Source organism: Ceratotherium simum, chromosome X (assembly GCF_057802395.1).
Source record: "Ceratotherium simum simum isolate JZ-2026a chromosome X, ASM5780239v1, whole genome shotgun sequence".
NCBI lineage: Eukaryota > Metazoa > Chordata > Mammalia > Perissodactyla > Rhinocerotidae > Ceratotherium > Ceratotherium simum.
In genome coordinates this window covers 50,898,113-50,903,621 of record NC_141940.1, presented here as the reverse complement: position 1 = coordinate 50,903,621, position 5,509 = coordinate 50,898,113, and the positions used below count along the sequence as shown (strand labels likewise).

Here is a 5,509-nt window from a genome sequence, read left to right as displayed (position 1 = left end):
AAAAATAATAAACAAAAAGACATAAATAAGGAGATAATATGGAAAAAATTATAGAATAGGGTAAGAGGATGGATAGTGCTGCAGTAGGAATTGGGAGGACAGAACTTTAACTTTAAATAGGATAGTGTTGGGGATGAAAAATTTTTCCTCTACCCTTCTAGGTTCTTCTGGCTGGTCTAAGAATTAAATTGACATGAGACAGATTAATAGGAGAAAATCAAATTTAATTTTGCATATACAGACGCTCCATAAGAATGTGAGGCCAAAAGACAGTCAGACAATTGAGGTATATATGCCTGTCCTGAGCTAAGGAGAAGGAGTAGGGGTCTGGGACATCAAAGGGGAGGAAGATAATTCACAGGGAGATGGGAAGAGGAAATGTTTGGTAAACAAATGTTTGCCATGCCATGCAGAGACAAAGGGACACAGAGAGGAATGTGAACAAATAGGCCTTGCTAAGTTCCCCTCAGTTCCACCACACCTAGCTCATATTCTTTGTAATTATCTCTGGTGATAGCTGTTCTTACTGGAACAGGCCCTCTATCTAAATTATTTTAGGCAGTTAAGAGGGAGGTAAAAAGAAAACCTGCCTGAGTCTTCTGTTTCTTAGAAATAATCAGCCTAAAATAATCCTCATGCCAAAGAGACATATTTTGGGGAGGCAAATTTTGCTCCCCTACAATGGTCAGAGTAGGCCTCAGATGAATAAAGAGTTGGACAATGGCCTTTACTTGGAGTGAGAAAGGGATCCATTGTGGGGTACTGAGAAGAGGAGTGACATGATCAACTTTACATTTGAGAGGATAATTCTGGCTGCTGTGTTGGAAATGGATTGTAAAGGGGCAAGAGGAGAAACAAGGAAATCAATGAGTTGGCTATTGTAGTAATCTAGGTGAAAGATGATGGTGGCTCAGAACATCAGAACAAGATGGTAGTGGTGGATATGGTGAGAAGTTGTCAGATTCTAGATAATTTTACAGGTGGAGGATAAGATATGCCACGTTAGAAGAAGAGACAGGTTAAGGAAGATTCTGAGTGTTTTTGCCTGAGCAACTAGAAGAATGGAATATCTATCCAATGAGATGGAGAAAGCTGAGGATGGAGCAAGTGTATGTGTGGGGAGAAAGATCAAGAGTTCAGTTTTGGGGGAAATTGAGTTTGAAATGTCTATTAGCCATCCAAGTGGGAAAGTTGAGTAGGTAGTTGGCTGTATGTGTCTGGAGTCCGGGAAAGAAGACTGGGCAGAAGTTATAAATTTGGTGCTGTGAGGATTAAATGAGTCAATGTATATAAATCACTAAAAACAGTACGTGACACATAATGAGAACTCAATATATATTAGATTGAAATCATCTAATCATAATATCAACAATTATAATTCTATCTGCCTAACACAGTGCCTAGCATTTAGTAGGCTTCATATAAATGTATAAAGTAGCTCAAGAGGAACAAAACTTCAGGCTACTCTATATGTGGCTGATTTTTGAGAATGTAACACAGGAAGTAATCATAATGCAATTTTTTTATTTAAAAATGAATTTTATAAGTTGATTATTTTTAATTTCACAAATATGTGTTCAGAAATAAATAGGGCTACTCCAAGCACAAACATAAATCCTTGCTCTAGGTTTATTGCTGTCTGTTTTCTACCCAGAAGATTCAAACAAGATTTCATTGATTTTGGGTTTTTTTTTTTTTAATAAAAAGGCAACACATTCGTTCATAAGTTCAAAACCCAAAGCCGTATAAAAGAAGGTGTACATTGAGAATTCTTGTTTCCATCCCTGTCCCTATGCATTCACCCTACCTCATAGGTCAGGCGTTGGCAAACTTTTTTTGTAAAGGGCCAAGTAATAAATATTTTAGGCTTGCAGGCCATGTGGTCTCTGTTGCAATTACTCAATTCTGCCATTGTAGTGCAAAAGCAGCCATAGACAATACAGAAACAAATGGTATGGCTGTGTTCCAATAAAACTTTGTTTATAAAAATAGGCAGCAGGTTTACTGGACATAATTTTCTATCCCTGCTGTAGGCAATCATTTTTATTAGTTTATTTTGTTTCTTTATGCAAATACAAGCAAATATGAATGTATACTCTCATGCCCCCTTTCATATACAAAAGTTAACCTAACATATACCACTGTTCCATACCTTGAAACAGTATTTTTTATTGTATATTCTGGATATTTTTCTATATCAATACATAGAGAATGTCCTCATTTTTTCTGTCAGCATTATAACCCGTTGTATGGATAGAACAGAGTTTATTTAATCATTCTCCACTTGATAGACTTTTATATTTTTCTAATCTTTTGCAATCACAAACAATGCCCAGTGAAAAACCTTGTAAATGCATAAGTTCATATGTGTGAAAGTATGTCTGAAGGATAAATTTCTAGACTTTGGATTGCTAGATCAAGGGGTAAATACATTTGCAATTTTGGAAGATATTGTTGGATTCACCATTATGGGGTTTTTACCATTTTCACTTTCGCAATATGTAAAAGTGCCTGTTTCAAAATTATGAAATGCTTCGTGAATTGGTGTGTCATCCTTGCGCAGAGGCCATGTTAATCTTTTCTGAATCATTCCAATTGTAGTATATACGCTGTTGAATTGAACACTGGGAAGTCATTTTTAATTTAGTAATGGATGAATGCTTTTAGGTGACATGTAGCCAAAGACAGGGCAGACTATAAAACTCCTCTTTCCTGAGAAGTTGAGAGAGAGAAAAGGGTTTTCTGGACAGCAGCAGACTTTTTTTTTCTCCAGAGTGCTGATTGGAAGGGAGCCACATCATCATCTTAAGTTCCAACAATACCTGAATCTGTGCATTAGCTACTGGGGACATAAGTGGCCAGAGTGGTAGAAAGAGTTAATGAAGATCGTAACCTTTGAGCGACTGTGCACAAAAATAGAGTTCTCTGCTGATTGTAGTTAACACGGACTGCAGTAGGATTCTGCAGAGGAAAAGGAGTGATGCAGAGCTGGTTGATAGAAGAGGGGATCTGGATGAGATCAAGTAAAAAATAATTTAAAAATAATAAAAAGAGCCAACACTTATTAAGTGGAGTTATATGGGCCAGACACTTAATTAAGTTATATATACATATAATTTATTGTCACAACAATCCTATGAAATAGGTATTGTTATTATATGTACTTTACAGATTTTTAAACCAAGGCAACTTGCCCAATGTCATATGCCTTGTAAGTGCCGAGTTGGGATCTGATCCCTGCAGCATGGGATTATTTTCTTCTGGGCTGTATTGACTTGCTGTCAGGTTGGGTGTTAATTTCAGAATTAGTTGAGAAAAGAAAAGTAGAATCTTGACAGCATCAAGACTCAGGGAAATACAATTTTTATTGTTTTTATGAAGAAGTTGATCAGATATTAAGTTTCTAAAATGATAATTACAGTTAACATTCTGGTGCCCAAAGAGGTCAGACTAGGCCTTTAGCATCCCTTGAATGAAGGGCCCTCGTCAGCTCAGGTGCCACTGGCTATGGCTGCCCTTAAGACTGTGAAACAAATACTTGGAAGTCTTTTGAAGGAAAAACTTCTCAGAGTTCAGAGGGTTTTGCTGACCTGGCTTAGAGATTGACATCTTGGATTCTTATGCAGAAAACATAGTTTTCAAGTTTTGTCCTATGTTTGCTGTGTGGGTGTACCCTTATTTGGCTGCTGAGCAGTAGCTTTAGGCAGCCACTGAGCATTTGCTTCACCTTAGCTGAGGAAGAACCAAGCCAGAATTTCTGCCTCCTGCCTCTCAGCAGCTGCTTTAGCAGCTGGCCAGGAAAAGTTACTTGTAGCTGTGGTAAGCCCAATGAAGTGTCTTCAACTGTAGTTATATCCACTCTGTATTTTCAAGGCCAACTGGCTGGGGGAAGGGTGCATTCTTTTAATTTTACAAGGTCTATTTATAAACCATGATATATAATCCACTAAGAATAATGCTAAATGTTTCTCCTCCGCACAGATAAATAATGTTCCCTGAATGCAATTTGGGGGTGAGGGAACTCTCTTCTGCCCTATCATTCACTCTCTACCTCAATTGGCTGTGTAATGAATGAAACTGAAGGGCAAATAGAAGAGTTAGCCAAATGAGGAATCACTGGGCTTCTTCATAGAGAATCTATAGCAAGGCATTTTCTCTGCTTTTTCCCACCCCAAATTGCAAAGTGCTCCCTATTTTGCAATTCTGGTGTCCAGGTTCTATCTCATGATTAGGGAATTAGGCTAAAAGAATAAGAAAAATTTTAAGAGGCTATAAAACTACTTTTAATTGAGCATTTATTATGTATCTGTCTGTACTAAGTGCATTTTATATGTATCATCTCATTTAATTATCCTAATAATCTTATGAAGTAGGTCTAATTCCTCCCCCTATTTTGCAGATGAGGATACTGACTCAGAAATTTGTTCAAAGATTTGAACTTGTCAAACTCCAAAGTTTGTAGCAATAGCGGCTAAGCTATACTGCAGTCTCTATAAAAACTACATTTTGTACAATAAATTTGATGAATACCCCTTCATTTTCTAGATTGATGCAGAGGTCATGGCAAATACCTTTTAAATTCACACAGTTAAGGCTCAGTAGTGTTCCTCCCCGCCAAAAAAAATGACTGAAAGAAATAGATCTTTCTTGAATATTATTCAACTGAATATCCTCTCCTCCCATCCTCTTACCTTGTAGGATGGCCATATAGATAAATGATATCATGAAAATAAAGTGTGAAATTCTACCATGTTATTCTAAATGTCAGACTTTAGAAGAAAATATGTAGGTGAGCCATTAGGGTTGTAAGTGGAGTCTATTACTGATGTCAGCTCATGTCTCATTTACAGCACCTGCAGTGTGGGCAGAAGAGGGGCAGGACATTTGTCTTGGTGCGTCAAGCAAAGTAGTTCAGGATATCGACATGGAGGAATTGTTTTTTTATAGTAAGTTGAACATGTGAAATTGTCATTTTAGTTGATCAAAAATGGTTGAATATCAGCAATTTCATATGTTTCAATATACTAGATGGAGATGCCCTGAAAGTAATAAAAAATCAATATATAGCGACAAACAAGGTGAAGAATCTGAGCAGGTGGTCGATGCCGTAGTTCCGAGAGAGGTGTACTAGAGCAGAATTCGCGTGGTCTGAATATTCAGGCAGACTTTGGTGGTGATATCTCTGTTAATTACAAGATAGAGACTCTGAATTCTCTGTCATTTTTGGAAGACACTTTTTGACTGGCATGTGTGCTCTGATCTCTGGATTCTAAGAGAGATCATAAGGAGCTTGACTGATTATAGCACATATTAAACATGTCTTGAAACAAATTTGAATATTCCATGTAGTTAAATCCTTGACATGTGTATGCTTGGGGGAAGTTAAGCCCTGCATATAAATAAGTATGGATCTAGGTCCTTCTGTTAATCTGTCTCAGTCTTTTGTTTATTTCCATCAAGTTCTTATTGCATGCTACAGTTATTTTATTTGTCTTTGTTTTCTGTTTAA

At 37.0% G+C, this 5,509-nt stretch overlaps 1 non-coding gene across 1 annotated transcript; it reads right to left on the bottom strand.

Moving 5' to 3' along the window:
- Positions 1-2,518: 2,518 nt before the first annotated feature.
- Positions 2,519-2,625, bottom strand: LOC147911858 (U6 spliceosomal RNA). Its single transcript, XR_015550777.1, has one exon. It is a non-coding gene; the product is annotated as a U6 spliceosomal RNA (small nuclear RNA).
- Positions 2,626-5,509: the final 2,884 nt, after the last annotated feature.